The sequence below is a fragment of the Scylla paramamosain genome, unplaced genomic scaffold, assembly GCF_035594125.1.
Source record: "Scylla paramamosain isolate STU-SP2022 unplaced genomic scaffold, ASM3559412v1 Contig47, whole genome shotgun sequence".
NCBI classification, from domain to species: Eukaryota; Metazoa; Arthropoda; class Malacostraca; order Decapoda; family Portunidae; genus Scylla; species Scylla paramamosain.
In genome coordinates this window covers 252,501-272,788 of record NW_026973712.1, presented here as the reverse complement: position 1 = coordinate 272,788, position 20,288 = coordinate 252,501, and the positions used below count along the sequence as shown (strand labels likewise).

Genomic DNA, 20,288 nt, shown 5'->3' with positions numbered 1-20,288 from the left:
TCGGTAACAGCAGCAGCTTCAGGTTCCGGTTAGGCAAGTTGATATCGCGCGCCCTTCTGCGCCTGGCTAAGGGGAAGTGTGTGTGTGTGTGTGTGTGTGTGTTGATAGTAAGTGTCCTTTGTTCTCTTCTGTTTCTCTTTCTTTATCTCTGCTATTTTTACCTATGCTTGTTTCATCATCTCGTCTCTTCTCTTATCTTCTTTCACGTATCGTCATTTCAGATTTTTTTTCTCCTTTTCTCTGGTATTTTCTTCTTTTCTTATTTCTCCTCTCTTCTCTTCTCATTTCTCCTATGCTGCTTTCATCTCCATTTCTTTTCCTTTATCTTGTCTCCTCATTTCTCTTCAACTTTAATTTTTATCTCTCTTTTTGTCCTTTCTTCTCTTCTCTCCCTCTTCTCATTTTATTTCACTTCGTTTCACTTCAGTCCTAACTCGCTTCTCTTCTCTCTTAGCCTCTCTTCTCCTCTCCTTTCCTCTCCTCTCCTCTCCTTTCCTTTCCTCTCTTCCCCTCTTCTCTCCTGTCCTCTCCCCTCCCCTCTTATCTCCCCATCTATACAAATTTGTCCTCCTACGTACCTGTTGTCTCTCCATTGCTGTTTTCTGTGTGTCTTTGTACATTTATCTTTGTATTGTTTTTTTTTTTAGTTGTATTGCTTTCCCTTTTCGAATATAAATGTTTGTATGATTGTTTTTGTTCTTTTTAGCATATTTGTTGTTGACTCGCCATATGTGCCTCCTGTGTGTGTGTGTGTGTGTGTGTGTGTGTGTGTGTGTGTGTGTGTGTGTAAATAGATTCTCGTAACATACAACCATACAACATTTCACACAAGAGAATCCGCTTGCGTTAAATGCTAGGGAGAGAGAGAGAGAGAGAGAGAGAGAGAGAGAGAGAGAGAGAGAGAGAGAGAGAGAGAGAGAGGCTTAAAAATACACCATACAATAGTAAAAAAAAAATCACACACACACACACACACACACACACACACACACACACACACACACACACACACACACACACACACACACACACACACACACACACACACACACTTCTTTGACTTCACGTGAACTTTAGTGAGCGCAGATAATACCTAACCTGACCCGCCCTGTGTGTTTCCAAGGCCTTGTAATAACCTCTGCCCTTCCTCTCCCCCTCCCCTGCTGCGAGGTTCCCGTTAGGCAAGAGTTAGCGGGTCGTGTCCAGATTAGGTGACGCAAGTTTGGTATTTGCAGGTAGAGAATAATTTGGATGAACAGTCATGGAGGTGGAGGGATAATAATAATAATAATAATAATAATAATTATTATTATTATTATTATTATTATTATTATTATTATATAATAATAATAATAATAATAATAATAATAATAATAATAATAATAATAATAATAATAATAATAATAAAAGGTGGTTTGTGATTGGCTGTTGCAATGCAGCTCAAGTTTCCTATTGGTCGCGCCCGATCACAGTTGCCAGTGCAGGATCACCTCCCGAGCCCCAACACCCTATCCGTGGTGCACGTGCATCCCTGCCTGTGAACCCTAAAGACGGTGCTCTGCAAGGCGGCAACACTGTGTGCATTTCTTGACAACTCCAAACTCTCCAGTGTCAAGCACTTTCCAAGCACCTCAGGTATCCTAAATACTAGTGTACCCTAGTGGGACATTCAGTCTGTCAGATGACAGGAGACAGGATGGATGGTAGACGCTCCTTCAGCACATACATGCGTGGGGAGTGTGTCGTGGAGAATGGCGACATTCTCCGCGGCCCCCCACGCACTGTCAAAGTATCCATGGGAGATCCCGACGCGAAATCTTTCTTCTGCTGTTGCTGGCCACGAGGGCCTCGCTTCAAGAAGGTAGCCAAATTCTTTTTCAAACCGCATAAAGAAGAACCCAGTCTCCAGAAGTACACGTCTCTGGAGACTGTGATGTACATGGACGGCATGGTTTTCCGCGAATACTGGACGCCAGGCAAGACGGCCGTCAAGGTCTCCATCAAGCAGCGGCGCGGAAAGAAGGTTGTCCTCTTTGGCCGCCTGGCAACCTTCCTTCAAGAGATGGAGAACCGAAATTCAGAAAAGTTCGTTCTTTATGTCACGGAAACCAGCTTCAAAATTGTTCAAAAGGACCGAGCGGCTTCAGGCGGCGACGAGACCGATGCCGCTGAGAAACAGAAAAATAAGCCGTTACAAGAGAACGATAAGTACGAGTGCGCTAAACGCGGGGATGACGAAAACCAAGTAAAGATCGACTACGCGACTTCCTTGTTCAACAGTTTTAAGAAGAAAGATAAACCCGTTAACATCATAACAACTCCAGAAATTGTAAAGTTGCCGCCAGTAATCCCCATGCAAACCAAGAACGTGCGGTCATTCAACAAAGACGCTCCTGCTGCACGCCAACAGCAGCGCAGCGCACCTCGTACCGTCCGTCGCGATAAGCAGGCGTCTATGAAGCCTAAAGAAACAAACAAAGAAAAACAGATCGTTCAGGTTCAGGAAATACACAAGAAAGACATTCCATGCGAGACAAAGAATAATGCTGATGAAAAGGCGACTAATAAGAAAGACAAAGGAGATACAGAGGAACAAAATCATACAGAGATGAAGAAAGAATCAGGAACAATGAGTGAAGTACAGCTAGTTCACGAAAAACACAATGAAAACGCGGAAAGTGTCGAAAAGAATCCAGCAGAAGAGAAGAGCGCAGTTTGGGAAGAATATGATAAAAATGAGTCTGAAGAGACTGAAGGAGACACCGAAGATGTGGAAAGCGTCCCTACAAAAACAGAGAAGACAGATGAGGAAGAGAAAGAAGATACTGAGAAACAAAAAGTTACCGAGAAGGAAATGAAACCAGCAAAAATTAGTGAAATGCAGCTAGTTCAGGAAAAAGACGATGAATATCATGAAGGCGAGGAAGCTAATACTCTTGAAGGAAAGGAGACTAGTGTTTCGGAAGACTATGATGCGCATGACACTGGAAAGAAGGAAGTGGTTGTTGAAGATGTGAAAAGTACCTCTCCTGAGAAAGACAATGCAGATAAGGAAATTAAAGAGGGACAAAATTTTGAGAAGGAAGCTGAGAAACAAGACGTTATTGAGAAAGTTAACCTTCCCTCTATAACCAAACTTTTGTCTTTAACCAAAGTCATCGTGAAGAACAGTACAAGGAGAGAGAAGATACGGAAAGCAATGCTTTTAAGAAAGAAGAGAGAGAGTGTGTCGCTTGGCAATGTGAAGACAACATCACCGGTGGAAAAAATGACGACGCGGAAGAATATAGGGAAGGATCAACATTTGAAAAAGAAGGTAATGACTTGCCGCCACAAGAACACCGCGATGGCCAATGTAAGCAGCAAGTGGAGGTGGTGGAAGGCCTCCCCACCAACACCGGTGAAGAACATGACGGCGAGAATGAAGGTAAAGAAGGAACTGGAGTTAAGAAAGAAGACGTTCTCGTGTAGCCATTACCGTTATGTCCGCCAGCTGAAAAGAAACAATCAAATGTCAGGAGAGAAGAAAAAGCGCTACAACAAAATAAATCTGAAATCCGTCCGCTGTAAGATCGACACCCATTACAGCCTACCTACTGATTATAAACCTGATCTGGATTTGAAGGTACTGGAATCACAGCCGCCACCCTCAGGCCCCGCGCGAGTGAAATGGGCCCGAGAGGTGGCTGCCCTTAAGGCTCGGCTGCGTTCACAGAAACAGAAGGAAGGGCGGACTAGTGCGCAGAGCCTCCATCACGGGTCGCAAGCCGCTAAACACTGAGTCACTCGCACTGAGGACCATCCTAGTCAGTGCAACCGAGAAAATTGGGGAAAAAAAAAGTACAAAAACAAAGTAAGCTTTCTAACTATGGATTAAGAAGCCTAAGCACTGAGTCTTTACTGAGGAACATGCTTGTCAATCCAAACCCGAAATTAGACCAAAAAGAAAAGTTTTTCATCCATTAATTAAGGAGCAAGAACACTAAGTGATTCCACTGAGGAACAAGGTGGTGAGTGAAATCCAGAAATTAATGACAAAAAAATAAAGCGCTTAAAATTTGCAAAGAAAAAAAGAAATATTAATCTATCTGTTATTGACGAAACAACTGAGTGATTCTTCAGCGAGGAACAAGAACATTCGTGACACTAAATGAAAAATAATGACGTAAAAGAAATTAAAAGATAAAAAAAGATAAAGTAAAAAAAAAGTAACAAGAAAGTCTTTGCTCTCATAACCTATGAAGTATATTAATCGACTGTCAATCCGCCGTTGAAACCAGAAATTAATAGAAAAAAAAGTAATTAAAGTATCTTCATTAAATAAGATGCCTAAATATTTTGAGTGAGAGCAAATCAGAAAACGATGACAAAATATAAAGATACAAATCCACCAAAGAAATCTTTACACAAGTTATTTTAGAATGCTACGATTTGAGTGTTAACCTGCTGAGGATCAAGATTGTGAAAACCAAAACAACGACAAAAAACAAAGAAAAGAAAAATTATATCCAGTATTGGTGAAACAGCCATTGATAGTGAGAGGAAAACTGGTGAAATACGGCTATTAACAGTGAGAGGAAACAAGAGAACAATGGCACAAATAAAAACAAGGAAAAAATAGAAAAAAAAATCTTAACGAGGAAACAAATTAATTAAGTGACTCTCCACTGAGAAAAAAAGAAGTAAGGAAAAATAATAATAAAAAAGATTAAAAAACAGACAAAATACTGTACCGTAACTTAAGAAGTCTGACTTAATTATTAGTCCACTGAGAAAGAAGACTGCGTTTGGAAAACGGAAAACATTGAAAAAAAAGGAAGAAAAATAGTATCTTTTAATGATGTAATCACGTGACTCACCACCGAAAAACTAGATTCTGAGAGGAAGCCACAAAATGATGAGAAAAAGAAAAAAAATCATAATGGGAAAAGTAAAAAAAAATGACAAGATAAAAAAAAATGTGAAAAAAGAAAATGAAACAAAAATTACCAAAAATAAAAAAAATAGTTTACAAAATTATGGAAATAGTGTTGAAGTAAAGAAGGCAGAATATTATGGCAAGTAATTAAAAATATAAAAAAGCCAAAAAATGGTGACCAGAAACAGAAAATAATACCGAAAAAGTAAAAAAAATAATAATAATGAGGAAAAGGAAGATAAGTAAACAAAATCCAGAAAATAACAAAAGTAATAAAATTAAAAATAATGAAAAAATAGTGAGAAAAAAATATAAAAAAGAAAGAAAGAAAGACATCAAAGTAAAAAAAAGCCATAAAATAATGATAAAAAAAATAATTCAGAAAATAATGAGAAAACAATTTTGAAAAAAGCCAGAAAGTAGTGAAAAAAAATAAAAGCAGAAAATGATGACAAGAAACCATTGACTAAAATAAAAAAAAAAGCTGAAAATAATGAAAAAAAATAGTAAGGATAATTAAAAACTCTAAAATAATGATGAAAAGTAAAAAAAAATAATAAAACAAAAAGTAAAAAAATAACAGAAAACAAAAAAAATGAAAAAAAGTAAAAATAATGAAAAAGTATAAAAAAAATTATAATAATGAAAAAAGGTTAAAAAAATAATAATGAAAAGTAAAAAATAATAATAATGAAAAAAGTAAAAAAATAATAATGAAAAAGTAAGAGAAAATAATAAAAAAATAATGAAGAAAAGTAAAACAAAGAAAATAATAAAAAAATAATAATAAAAAAGTAAAAAAATAATGAAAATAGTAAAAAAAAGAAAATAATAAAAAAATAATAATGAAAAAAAGTAAAAAATAATAATAATGACAAAAAATGAAAATAATAGCAAAAAAGTAAAATAAACCAAAAAAATAATGACAAAACATCAATAAAAAAATGACAAAAGTGGAAATCCAGAAAATAATTAGAACAAAAAAAATAAATGACAAAAATGAAAAAAAAGAAATAATGACAAAAAAGTAAAAAAAAATAAAATATTGACAAGAAAGGAAACTAAACAAAATAGCGACAAAAAGTGAAAAATAGCGACAAAAATAGAAAAAACCCACAAGATAATGACAAAAAAGTAAAAAAGTGAAAATAATTACAAAAACTAAAAACCCAGAACAGAATGACTAAAAAATAAAAAGGCAGAAAATGACAAAAAAAGTAAAAAAGCATAAAATATTGATAAAGTAAAAAATATGACAAAAATATAAAAAAATGACGAAAGGGACAAAAAGTGACAAAAGTGATAAGAGTGAAAATGGAAGAAAATAATGACAAAAAATGTAAAAAATATTCCACAAAATAATGAGAAAGTGAAGACAAAATAATAACAAACATGAGAAAAGTAAAAAAAAAAAAAATAATTACAATAAAATAAGAAAGATAAGCAGAAGAGTAAGAAAAAAAACATAAAAGAATTACAAAAGATTAAAATAATGAAAATAAAATAGTAAAAAAAAGCAAATTGTAAGTATAAGAAAAAAAGTAATAAAAAAGTAAAGAGCCAGAAAATTGTGAAAAAAAGAAAAAAAAGGAAAAAGGAATTACAAAAAAGAGAAAATATAAGAAAAATAGTAACAAAAAACATAAAACAACTACAAAACATTAAAATAATCAATATCAATAAAAAGTAAAAAAAATGAAAATTTCTATAACAAATAATTAAAAATCTAGAAAATAGTGACAAAGAAAAGTATAAAAGCTAGGAAATAATGACAAAAAAGAAATAAAGCCAAAAAATGGTAAAAAAGTCAGAAAAAATATTAAAAGAAAATAGTAATAAATAAAAAATCTTAGTGAATGAAGAAGCATAAAGAAAAAGTAAAAAAAAAGCCAGGAAATGACAAAAAAATGAGAAAAAGCAAAAAGCAGAAAATAATAAAAATTAAAATGGCAAAAAAAATCAAAATAAAATAAAATAACGAAATATAAATAACAAAATAAAGTCAAAACCCAGAAAATAATTATAACGGATAATAAATGATGACAAAAAGGTAGAAAAAAAAAACACAACGTAATGAAAAAAAAAACATTGTGCGTAAAATCCTGAAAATGACAAAAAAAGTTAAAAATCTTAAAAAAAAAATGCAAAACTGCATCTCTTAACGAAGAGACAACTGAGAGATACTCCACTCAAAAACTAAATTGAAATGAAATCAGAAAATCAGAAAAAAATGAAAAAATTATGAAAGATAAAAAAAAAATCTTCATAGATTTCATAAGTTACAAATAGTAACTTATGAAATCTATGAATTGAACACATTGAGGATCAAGTGTGTGAGTGCAACCCACAAAAATAATGATGACAAAAGAAATGTGAAAAAAAGGCAACTTTAGCCACTTATAAACAAGTTGCCTTGTGTATATACATGTGCTGCTACTAAAAAAAAAAAAAAAAACTAACATTTATACAATCTATACCATTAGTAATTTTTTATATGATTGTACTGTAGTGGAAGACAAATATGCTGCCATTTTTCTTATTAATAAAGTAAACCAACTAAAAACCATCACTTTCAATATCCTAAGCTTCTGATTAGAGTGAACTGACTATGTAATTGACTTGAATGGACACGGCAATCAGAGAGAGAGAGAGAGAGAGAGAGAGAGAGAGAGAGAGAGAGAGAGAGAGAGAGAGAGAGAGAGAGAGAGAGAGGGGATGGAGGATGGAGGTGGTCTCGTCTTAATGCCACGACGACGACAACAACAACAATAACACCAACAACGAAACCAAACCGCTATTACAAGGGACGCGTCTTATTGCATCTGAACACAAACATTTTGACTCGAAAAACAACACGCGGTTAGTTGCCTTTTTTCTTCGTATTCCGGAGATCATAACTACGCGGGTGAGCACACACACACACACACACACACACACACACACACACACACACACACACACACACACACACACACACACTGGTCTAAATAAAGCCATTGTTGTGTGTGTGTGTGTGTGTGTGTGTGTGTGTGTGTGTGGTACGTTCCTCCGCCAGTGGTTGCCTCCATGCACAGCCAGCACAGTTCATTACGTTCTTGCCGCTCCATTTGTCCTGACCAGAAGTAATGATAGTGTTTATTGTGAATATGTTCATTGGCCCACGTGCAGCAAGGCTTCTGTGGTCTAGTGGTTCTTCTTCCTCATGATACTCTCTCTCTCTCTCTCTCTCTCTCTCTCTCTCTCTCTCTCTCTCTCTCTCTCTCTCTCTCTCTCTCTCTCTCTCTCTCTCTCTCTCTCTCTCTCTCTCTCTCTCTCGTTCTCGTCGCGTGCCTGGCCACTGACTCTCTCCCCCCTGCAGGAGGGACGGCCAGAGCACAATAAGATAGGATGGCTCACCGTTTCCTCTTCCACGAACGCAACATGCAAGTTTTTCGTACATGTAATCCTACCGGGTGCTAAATGTTAAAGTAATGGCTGAAAATTACACCAGCCGGATTGAGAACATACGGAAGAATCACGTGAGACTTAACTTTAAAAAAATGAGGAATTTATCCGTTAAACGTAAATTGATCGAAAATTTATGTCTATGATTTACAATGGCCGCGCTGGAAGTTGGCTCACCAGCTATACAGTGCTGCAGATAAACGCGCAGAACTCGCTTCTTGAAGGAATAACTGGGCTGATTACGAATGTATTGTCTCATTTTTTTTCTCTAATACATTACGTAGGTTTCTTAAGGTCCCTGTAATGGTGTTAAATATAAAAAAAAGGGGGTCATTCAACTCAAGAAACAAGAAAGAAAAGATATAATACACACATTTGACGTGAAAAGAATGGATATGTTAGGCATTGTTATATTTAATTTTATATTGATCAAAGTGCGCGGAACGTTTGGGGTGAGGGTAACGATAGGGGCCAATGCTTAGCTGGGTGTGGCAGCCCAAACTCAGGACATCTGGATTCCTTAAGTGACCTGACTTAATGTTGGCTAAACATCAGGGTACGCAGAGTCAGATGTTTGTTTGTTTCCAGTTATCAATAAATTAGTAACAATAAATCAACTAATAATGAATAAGTAATAAAAAAAAAAAAATAAGTAAGAACCAAGTGCTGAGGCGAAACACACACACACACACACACACACACACACACACACACACACACACACACACACACACACACACACACACACATACACACACACACACACATCGTCCGTCATATATTGTCATGCGTGGACTGAATTTGATATGAGTAATGCCATTATAGAATGATTCACTGGGCTAATGGGCGCCCGTCAGCGACAAACAGGGCAATGATACTGTGTTTTGAGGCACATTTGCATCAAAAACACCGTGAATTTGGTTCCTTTATTGTTTTAATGTTTGTGTGCGTGATGCGTGAGGCAAAGGTCGTATCAATTTAGTAGCAATCGATCCAACTTAACACCATCCAGATCTACCTTCTCTTCATTGACACACTCCACAACTCCATACTTAACACTTCAACACTTGTTTATCCTTACTTCTTTCTGCTTCCATTCCATCTAACACATCCATCCATCTATCTATCCTTGTCATATCTCACTTTATTTACTCCGTCCCTACACTCACCCCTTCATAAACAACCCCATACCAAAAGAACCTTACTCTCCGCATCCCTTTCCTCAACGACTTTTCATTTCCAGCCTGTCTCCCTCCTGTCCTGTCCAGCTCCGCCTCACGCAGTCCATGCCCCCGCCTCCCTTCGCGACCCGTCTTGTGTCACATCATGCGGCTGTTGCTTGCAAAGGGCGGGCTCGAGCTCCAAAGTTTATTAGCCTTAGCCCTCGACATGTCACTTAGCACACACACACACACACACACACACACACACACACACACACACACACACACACACACACACACACACACACGTGCCGGCCTCACCCGCGCACTAATAATGGTATAGTTCATTCTGCTACTCTGTTTTTCCGTGGCAGCAAAGAATCCAGTATTTGTGAAGTCGTATTTACTGTTGAAATTTATCGCTTGTTAAACAATTACGAGCATAAATCAAACTGCGTAATGCGATTAAATCCTTGCGTTAATTGCCTCCGAATGAGCAACAACAACAACGACGACAACAACAACGATAATAACAACGACAGGAAATAAAAAAAAACGAATGAAAGTTATTGCTACTTGAATTATGTGAAGTGAAATTGAAACAAATAACAGGAACGACTGTAGGTGAAAATAGGAGGGTAAGAGAGAGAGAGAGAGAGAGAGAGAGAGAGAGAGAGAGAGAGAGAGAGAGAGAGAGAGAGAGAGAGAGAGAGAGACCTATCAACTTCTTTCTCACCAGTCCATATGATAAAAAGAACGAAGTTGACTAAAATAATTCGTGTGACAAAAGAAATATAAAAACAGGAAAAAAAATAATAATGTGGTGCACTTCCCGGCAGAAAATATCCATATCCAGGAAAGTGACTTACGCAGGCAGAGACCCCCGCAAAAATACTTCATTAGGGAGGAATTTGTGTTTGCCTAACCTTGATGAGCCGTGGGCGTGCCTCCAGAAACTGCATTTCCGCGCAAATATTTTCGCACGCATCCCACGTAAGCGAGTAATTTCGTGGGTGGAAGGTCTGTCGGGCCTCTCCTTCCCCTCCTTGTTCTCCTTCTCTCCCTCCTCCTCCTCCTACTTCAGTGACTTTTCGTACCCCTCTCATCTTATTCCCTTTGTCCCTTCCCTTACTTTTCAGACTCTCTCAAATCCCTACTCATTGCATCCTCGTCCCCGCGTTCCCCTTTCCCTGGCTTATTATACTTTCCTCTCTTTCTACCCAAGTATTTTTTTTTGTACCCTCCTACATCTCCCTTCGTCCTTTTCCCTGGCTATTTATGACCTCCACTAGTCCTACCCATTGCATCTTCCTCCTTTTGTCCCCCTTTGTCCTCTTATATCTTCCAGGGAATGTTTTGCAGACCCTAGTATCTTCTCTCCTTTTCGTCCTTTTCCCCTAATATCAAACTTCCCTTTTCTTACCTAAGTAATGTTCCATACCCTCTATTTCTTCGTTCCTTTACCTGCTTGCCTTAATTTGTCATTACCTCTCTTTTTTTCCACCACAGTAACTTTCCATACTCTCTTAGATGTTTGTTATTTTCTTCCCCTTCTCCTAACTTGTCATGGCCTGCCCTCTCCTTACCTTCATTCTCTCTCTGTCTTCCTCCCTCCGTGTTCCTTTTCTTGCCGTCCCTCCTGTCTCTACCTCAAGCTGCTGCATGTAGCTGTCTTTACCTCTGTGGTCATTTTTCGCCTTAATATTTAGCGGCGTTTCTTACTTGATTACGGCACAGGCACAGCAAATCATTATCCAAGGAAACCCTGACTTGCCTCAGGAAAGACGAATGGCCTCTCTCTCCACTGGCTTTTTGTTAAGGTCTGAAGACAGATGACCTGTTCATCGGGTACTCACTTCACCCGCGCCGAAGAGAGGAAAGTCAGAGCTACAAAAGAAACAAATGTGACCAAAGGAAAAGAAATAAGATAAAGAAATTTAAGAGAGGAATGATCTTGCGAAATTTGTCTGTTAAAAAAGTAAAATTCTTTGTATCAGAGTAGTTATAATATAAAATGAGCGTAACATCTTAAAGTCCGCTTTGTAATGTGATATACTGTGATATTGTTTTTCTTTTATTAACTTTGTAAACACTGGAAGGAACAAGAAAGGCAAGTAAAGTAAGTACAGGAGTAGAAAAATGGCAAAAGTCCTGAAGTTTTTTTTTCTCGTAGCCCAAACAATCGGTGTGTTACGACAGGTACTTTTCTTTCCCCTGACACGGGCAGAGTACAAGTTGTTCACACACGCGAGACAAATATTTTGCTGGCGCAGGAATTCCTCCTCAGTTGTGCTACACGTGTACTCTTGGTGCAAGCATGCCTGACGAAGGAATGAATAAAAGTAAATTTTCTCCGATGACGATGAAAAATAGGAGAATATAAAGCATTTCACTTCCGCCATAAAGATAGAACCAACATTTTACGAAGTCTTCACCTCAGCGTCAGGCGTGGTACTAAAGATCAGACTCCCGCCAAACACGCCTAAGGGAAGTGAATCGATTACCTTTACTCCAGAACTTCGATGATAACACTCACTTGGAAACCAGAATGGAGAGTTTACTTTTGGCGAGGCATTTTAAAACCACTTTCCGTACCTGGCAGTAGCTTGAGTGGCTCGGAATAGCGTGGCGGCCGTGTGTTGACCGATAGACTGCCTTGGTCTGAAACCCTCTCAGGCTGGCTTGTGTGCACACTTGGCAACTGACTGAAGCAGCTGTCCATCCTCACTTGCAGGGTTGATCGGTCAATCAACGCCGTATAAGTGAGAGGTAATAGAGGTGTAACCCCGGCGATGCAGTGGCAATAGTTCCGTGGTATTGGATGAATAACTGACCACATCCTCGGGAGACAAGCCGGTGCTGTGTGCATGTTGAAGGATATTGACGGGCCATCACACTCCCCTTGTACCGAAGAAATAGTTGAGAGAGAGAGAGAGAGAGAGAGAGAGAGAGAGAGAGAGAGAGAGAGAGAGAGAGAGAGAGAGAGAGAGAGAGAGAGAGAGAGTCATATAGGGAATGGAAGTGAAAATAGACGTAAATCTCACTGACATCCCTCCTTGCCATGGTCTCTCTCCATGCTCCCCCTCACGACCATCAGGTGTGTCTTTAACGAAACTGAGCTGAAGAGAGGAGTGCAGGGACGAGTTATCCTGCCAAACACTTCCCGTGGTTCCAAACACTACTTGCAAGAACACCAGGAACCAGTTATCCTTACGAATATGCATGATAGCAAAGCGTGATGTAAAAAATAAAAAGAGAGAAAAAGTAACAATATTTGAGTCATTACACATGTTACTATTTAAAAAAAAAAAAACACACACACAAAAAATATATATAAGTAATCTAGATGTGTAGGTGAAGACGTGGAAATATTGTCAAGCTGAAGAAAGGTAGACTATTAGAGAAGAGACAAAGTATACAAGTAGAGAAGTAGATAAGGCATGGCTCACTCATCTTTTTTATTTGATATTTTAGTATAAAGGATAAAAAAAAAAAAAAGCGGAATGGAACGTGTATGTGTGTGTGTGTGTGTGTGTGTGTGTGTGTGTGTGTCTGTGTGTGTCTGTGTGTGTGTGTGTATAAGCCACCAGATTTACGGGCCGTGTGATGTTGGTGCATATTTTATTGAGTCCCACGCCACAAGTGGAGGCGCGGTGGTCCATCCTGTTACACACCTGACTGCTGGGTGAGTGAAGACTTGACATATGGCGGATCGATAATACAACAAAACACGATAAACAACACGATAAAATTAAACGCGGCTGCAAGATTTATATAGTTTACGCTCATAGTCTGCCTCTTTTTATTACGGTGGACATTATTCTGTGACTCTGCTCTCTGATGTACAGGGCAAGTTATCCACAACAAACCCTTCACTAAAAAGTAATACAGGACCAGAAAAAAAAAAAAAAGACATGCAGTGAACTTTTTATTTAGACGAACATGTTTTGGTAACTCATATGACTCACCACGTTTTGACTGCAGTTTAATTTTAGAAGGTTGACATTTCCCACCCCCTTTACAAAAAAAAAAAAAAAAAACACGTCATGAGTGGAATAGATAGTGGGAGGTTGGTTTGAGTAAGGTAATGGCAATTTAGGGATGGTGAAAGAAATTAAAGGATAATAGATAACTAAAGAGAGTTTTTTTTTTTTTGTATTCATTATGATTTATTTAGTCTTCGTGCTTTTGTATTCAATAAAGTTTAATCTAGTCTGTGTTAGTGAGACTAGCGTAGAGCAAAATAAAGGATAAAAGAGCTTTCTCATAATGAAGAAGGACGAGAATAAGAAAATTGATAACAAAACAAAAAAAAAAAAAAAAAAAAGCTGTATTGCTTGAGTACCTTAGAATAACATCAACAATCAATACAGTTTCGGTGACTTAATGAACCCATCCTTCTGCAAAAGAGCCATGGAAGTTACTAATGATGACAACAGCTTACCACCACTCAGTCATTGCTACTCTACAACAAACACACACACCTACACACATCCACCTTTTACACATACGACCTCTTGTATAAACCTGAATTCCACACACACCTGCCACATCACCTACACACCTGGTCTGGAATGCCTCCACTTTGTAATTCAGTAGTCCACGTGTTGTGAGTGGGTCGTCTTACCTGGCTGCCACAATCCACACCTTCATTACTGAGTACTGTACACCTGCCCGCATCATTTTCTTTGTTTTTGCTTGGTTCGTATATGTTTGCTGTTCTCTCTCCCCAATTTCTCTCTCTTTCTCTCTTGTAAGTTATTTATTTGTTTCCATTATTTATTTATTTATTTTTTCAAGTTAGTACGAGTACATACAGAAGCAAAAGCACACAAGTATATTCCTGCTTTCTCTCTCTCTCTCTCTCTCTCTCTCTCTCTCTCTCTCTCTCTCTCTCTCTCTCTCTCTCTCTCTCTCTCTCTCTCTCTCTCTCTCTCTCTCTCTCTCTCTCTCTCTCTCTCTCTTTATTGATGATGTTGATATTTGTCATCATCATCATCATCATCATCATCATCATCATCATCATCATCATCTCTCTCATCTTCCTTTTCTTCTTCTTTCTGTTGGTTGGCTTCTTTCTCGCCGTCGTCGTGGTCTTCTATTCACGCACACAAAACATTCGCAAGGTCGCCCCACATGTCTATGATTTACGGTAATGCATATATTATTGGAGCAGCTCTTAGTACACACAAAAATACATCACTTCCTTGGACCTGAGTTCACGGAATCCCTCACACCAAGACCTGCAAAAAAAGAAAAAAAAAAAAAAAAAAAAACCGTATTAGATGTGGGTAAATATTGCTTCTCTTAATAAAGAAACGAAATCAGTCACTCCAGCGCTGCCCGGGTTTCGAGAACTGATCCATGTTTATCGGAGATCGAAATGGGGTGATTGGAAATGTGGCCGCAGGAATATCAGCGCGAAAAGGGAGGAGGGAAAGGAGTAAACAGAAGCCAATGAATGGACGATGGGTAGGAGAGGCGAGGAGAGGAATGGACGGGGAGGACCAGGGGAGTAAAAGAATAATGTTTTGGGAATAGGAGGAGGAACGAAATGCAGAGTGAATGATGTGGATTTTGTATAGAGAAAGAAACATTCGGAAATGAAGAGCATCAAATGTAGTGCATGTACACGTGTATTATTTTGCGTATCAGGTATCAGGTGGGAGAAAAGAAGCCTCCTTTTAACGCTGCTACCAAAAAGAAACAAGAGGAGAGCCAAAATGAATCAACTAATCTAATTTTTAAGATGCATTGATACTCCTCCTTTGAAACAGTTCGTCTTGCTTCTCTCCGTGCCCTTCATCGCACCGTTACTCTAATCATCCTTTTACAACCAACCCTCGTGACGTATATTACCCATACCCACCTTCTCTTTTATCAGCTATAGCCAAAATGTCAGCGTTTGGTCACCTGGCTCGTGCACGTGTAACAATATTGACGAAAATCATTATGGGCAGGGTACGTCTGGCTAACACAGGAACACGAGGGTACGGTAACCTTAGCGGTCGTGCAGAGGGTTCAACGTGCAGGAAAAATCAAGAGCCCGTGGATAGCATCATATCACCTCTCCTCTTAAGGGAATCTCAGCTCATAAAGGTTGTTTTCTTCTTCCTGTCTGGATGTATTGCAGTTTTTTTTGTTAATCTCGTAGAATGTAAGTAATGAAGGAATGATCGGTACTTAGGTTCGAGAGAGAGAGAGAGAGAGAGAGAGAGAGAGAGAGAGAGAGAGAGAGAGAGAGAGAGAGAGAGAGAGAGAGAGAGAGAGAGAGAGACGGATAAATAGACAAAAACAAAAACAAGAAAAGAGAAAGATGACCAAGAATGACTATTAAATAAACCGAAGATTGGAGTTTAATTCACAAATGAAACTCTTTTAAAACTCTGCAGACACGACAGATGTTGTTTTAAAGCTGTAAGTCACTTTACAAGGCGAGGAAATTATGAAGAAATAAGTGGATTGGATGATGACCTTGAAAAGATGAAGAGAAAAAGGGGAAGGAGAGAAAAAGAGGCAGGAGAAAGAAGACGAGGAGGAAGCCACTGTCACGTGGAGGTCCCTGCCACGAGGAGTCTTTTTTTTTCTTTCACCCATCTATACTTGTTTATCTGTTCTCCGTCTTACCTATCTCCCATTTATTTACTTTTTTTTTTCCCTGGTCTTTCTACCTCCATTTCTCGCTCTTTTTTCTCTCACCCTTCTACTTCTTCCTCTTTCCTGTGTGCCAATTCTCTACTTTATTCTCCGTCTTCTTCTTCCCACCTATCTACTTCTCCATCTATTCTCTCTCTCTCTCTCTCTCTCTCTCTCTCTCTCCTCTCTCTCTCTCTCTCTCTCTCTCTCTCTCTCTCTCTGTCTCTCTCTCTCTGTCTCTCTCTCTCTCTCTCTCTCTCTCTCTCTCTCTCTCTCTCTCTCTCTCTCTCTCTCTCTCTCTCTCTCTCTCTCTCTCTCTCTCTCTCTCTCTCTCCTTTTCTCTTTGTTATCTTCCCCCTTTTTTCCCTTCCATCACCTTTCCTTACTCATCTTACCTTTTCCTCTCGACTACCTTTTCCTCTCCTTCTCCTCCCTTAACCTTTTCTCTACTCGCTCCTTCATCCCTTGCCCCAACCCTGCTCCCCTTCACTTCTCCCTAAGTTATTCCCGCGCACCCCACTCAGTTCTCCTTGTCCTTTGTCCTTGCACAGCTTCCCTCCTCTTACCTGCAGCGCAAACTTGGATCAAATAATTAGAAAGGTGGCCTCTCCCCGTGCACTTGGCCTCCCTCGGTGTGTTTTTCCCAAAGAAGCGAAAGGGGGAATGAAGCAAAACCTTTGAAATGTGAGTTAGCTTGGCTGAATTTATGCCTCCGTACTTGCTGTTTGTGATTCTTCTTCTGCTGGTTCTTCTGCTTGTGTATGTGCTTGCGTCTGCTTGTGCTGTCCCCACAGCCTAGATATTGCGCAGGAAAACTCTCGTATTGAGGGCGCAAGATTTTTAAAAGGTAAATTTGATGCTCGTTTTCTTTTCCACCGCGTGAACGTAAGCACTAATCACGACCGATGGAAGGCAGCGGGCAGCCAACCTGCGCAGCGCGAATATCGGTGAACGGGTCTTCTTGCCCGCTGGAGGAACTGATCATTGGCAGGCATCACTCGTGGAAATGTGCTGCAATCACCGCCGGGGTAGGAAGCACCTGGGATAAAAACTTGTATTAATGTTCCTTTTTCTTCGTTTCATCGTAAACTTTCTCATCCGCTTCATGTATGTAGTATTCCTGAAGTCATGAAAACTGGAGAGAGAGAGAGAGAGAGAGAGAGAGAGAGAGAGAGAGAGAGAGAGAGAGAGAGAGGCGATTATTAAGTAAAATGCTTGAATATAAAAACGTTAACTGAGTAATTATTCACGTGCGAATGAATCCTCGTTGTCTAAATTCTGGAAAAGTGACTAAAAACGTTAAAATATGCAACGAACTTGTTTTTTACGGTTAGTTTCCTCTTCCTTCGCTTCCTACGCGCCGCAGACTCACCCTTACACTTATTACTCCCTCCAGCTACCATTACATTTCCTCTACGCCTGTACCATATTTCCTAGCCTTTCCAGCTTATGCAACAGCAGCTACACCCAGCTACACCCATACACTCCTGCACCTTCTACATAACTGCTAGGGATAGGTAGAAGTGTATTATTGTTATGACATTTTCTCTTATTTTTCCTTCTCTTTCCCCTCCTTGCCGGCGTGTAGCAGTGTTGTCTCGCCATGCTCGCGTCAAGGGAATGTGGATGAGAGAAAATATGATAACAACACAAAATTTTCTTTATCCTTAACACGACTCTCGTTTCTGCTTACTATACTTCCCTAATTTATCCAGTTTATACTCTTCTACATCTCCACTACATTTTACATTGCTTAATTTCTTATACTAATACAGTTCTCATCTTCTGCAGCTTCTACATAGACTACCCTACTTCTTACGCCCATCTCTCCTTCAATTAACTTCTTACTTTCCCTGTTTCTACCACTCTTCCATTGCACTTCCACCTCTCTCTCTCTCTCTCTCTCTCTCTCTCTCTCTCTCTCTCTCTCTCTCTCTCTCTCTCTCTCTCTCTCTCTCTCTCTCTCTCTCTCTCTCTCTCCTCTCCTCTCTAGTCCCTTCGCCTCCCTCCCGCAATTCCTGAGCTGAGATCGATTGTAGACTCATTCCTTGTCCTCCCTCGCTCGCCTTGCTTTTTTTTTTTTCTTTGCTAACTTTTCTGTCTTGTTTTATTCCATTTCAGTCCCCTGCCTCGTTCATTTCCTGTACTCCTCAGTGACTCGTCCTGTTCCTCCGCATCTCCATCTCTCCATCTCTCATTTTCTTTCTTCCACTGTTATTTTTCCACGTACTGTTTTTTTTTTTTTTTAACCTGCCTTTCTCTTGTCTCTTGCTCCTTTTTTTGCTGCTGCTGCTGATGGTGGTGGTAGTGGTGGTGGTAGTGGTCCTCCTCCTCCTACTCCTCCTCTTCTTCCTTCTCCTCTTCCTCCTCCTCCTCCTCCATTTCTTTGTTCCCTTTATTCCGTCTCGGCTTCTTAAGGGAAGGAAAAAAATGTACTGAAGCTCAAACGTGAAGGAGAAAGAACCACGTTGGTCCCTTGGTGCCCCGACGACCCTGATGGGATTTGACGGCACCTGAAGGGAGGGTCGGGAGGCGAAGGGAAGGCGGAGGCTGGAGGGAAGGTGGGGAAGGTAAGGGGAGGTAAGGGGAGTGTGGGAAGGCATCGTAATAAGAGATATGGTAGAAAGGGAAGGTGAGAACAACGCATTACTGGGAGGTTGTGTGTGTGTGTGTGTGTGTGTGTGGATGTGGATGGGTAGGTGGGTGCAGATGGGCGTGTTGGTTGGTAAGGTGTTTGGTGTAAGGTAGGTAGGTTAGTAGATGGTTATGGTTAGTTTGTAGATGCTAGGTTAGTTAGTAAATGCAGTCTGCTTTCGTAGATGGATAGATAGATAGATTAATTACATTGATTTATAGATTGGTAGATATAGATTGCTAAGGAGATAGATTTTGTTTTTTTTACAGTGCTTTTTTTATCTGGTTTATCTAAACATATATTTTACGCTTGGATAAATGCACATGGTAAGGGATGTAATGTTAAAGAATAGATAGGTAGGTGCAGGAACAGGTGAACTTCCTTCTCTTACTCGTTCCTGTACTTATCTTACCTTGGTAGAGGAGTATTCGCTTTTCCAGGACGATGATGAATTAATTGATTGATTGAATGATTGATCGACTGACTGACTCACTCACTCACTCACTCACTCACTCACTCACTCACTCACTGACTGACTGACTGACTACCCATACAACATTCCGGAATTATAAGTGCCGAAAGAAGGAGTACATAATTAAAGCAAGACATTGATAAATGAACTGACGAATTGAGTGAGTGAGTGAAAAAGTGAGTGAGTAATAATACCTTGACAGAGTACGATGAACTTTTACAGGACCGATAAATTCCCAGGATTATTGAACCGAGTGAATGATTGGCTGTCTGATCGATAACTGACGGCCGATATTGATTAATTGTCTGTCGCTCCAATATTTAGGATAATAAAGACAGCAGACTGAAAAAAAAAATGTTTCGATGAATACACCTCACTTTACACACCCACACACTCCCCCTCCTCACACACACACACACACACACACACACACACACACACACACACACACACACACACACACACACACACACACACGCGCGCGCGCGCGCGCGCGCGCGAGATGCAACGAACTTGAATCTCCAGGCAGGCGGAAACCATTTGGGCTTGCCTCCTTTCACGCACTAATCCCTGCTCGCCTTGTTGAGAATAGGTACGAATTTATGAGCAACTCTGCCGACCCCTTGTAGTCCAGCCGGCTCGTTCTTTCCTTCTGTATTTACGTATCTGTATTTTCCTCGCCCTGTTCCGGATCTAAAGGTAATCTCTCGGTGCTTTGTCTGTACTCAGTTTTATCCAATTTATTTGTTTTAAAGGGACTGGTTGGTGTATCATCAGTCTGATGATAATTTGAATATAAATAATTTTATTTATTTGTTTATTTATAAATTAGTTCGTGTATCAGTGTATTTATATTTACGAGGATTAAGCTCTGTACAAGGTGCACAAACCGCACGTCTTTGTGACGTGGCAATGGGCAGTGGGGAGGTGAGGTGAGGTGGCAGCAGGGTGATGAGGTGGCGACGAACGGTCAGCCAGGGTTAGTTGGTGTCCGCCCCTACCTCAAATGTGTTGTGATGG

At 39.6% G+C, this 20,288-nt stretch overlaps 1 protein-coding gene across 4 annotated transcripts in view; it reads left to right on the top strand.

The window, feature by feature from the left end:
- LOC135098145 (solute carrier family 35 member F3-like) overlaps positions 1 to 20,288 on the top strand; it is a 117,897-nt gene that overhangs the window by 64,476 nt on the left and 33,133 nt on the right. The window contains exon 6 of one of the 4 annotated variants that reach the window (XR_010266604.1): positions 12,623 to 12,824. The exons of the other annotated variants lie outside the window; for them this stretch is intronic. The gene's annotated coding sequence lies outside the window, so the exon portion shown is untranslated. Of the gene's footprint in view, positions 1 to 12,622; positions 12,825 to 20,288 lie in introns of those variants that run through there. 4 annotated transcript variants of the gene reach the window in all.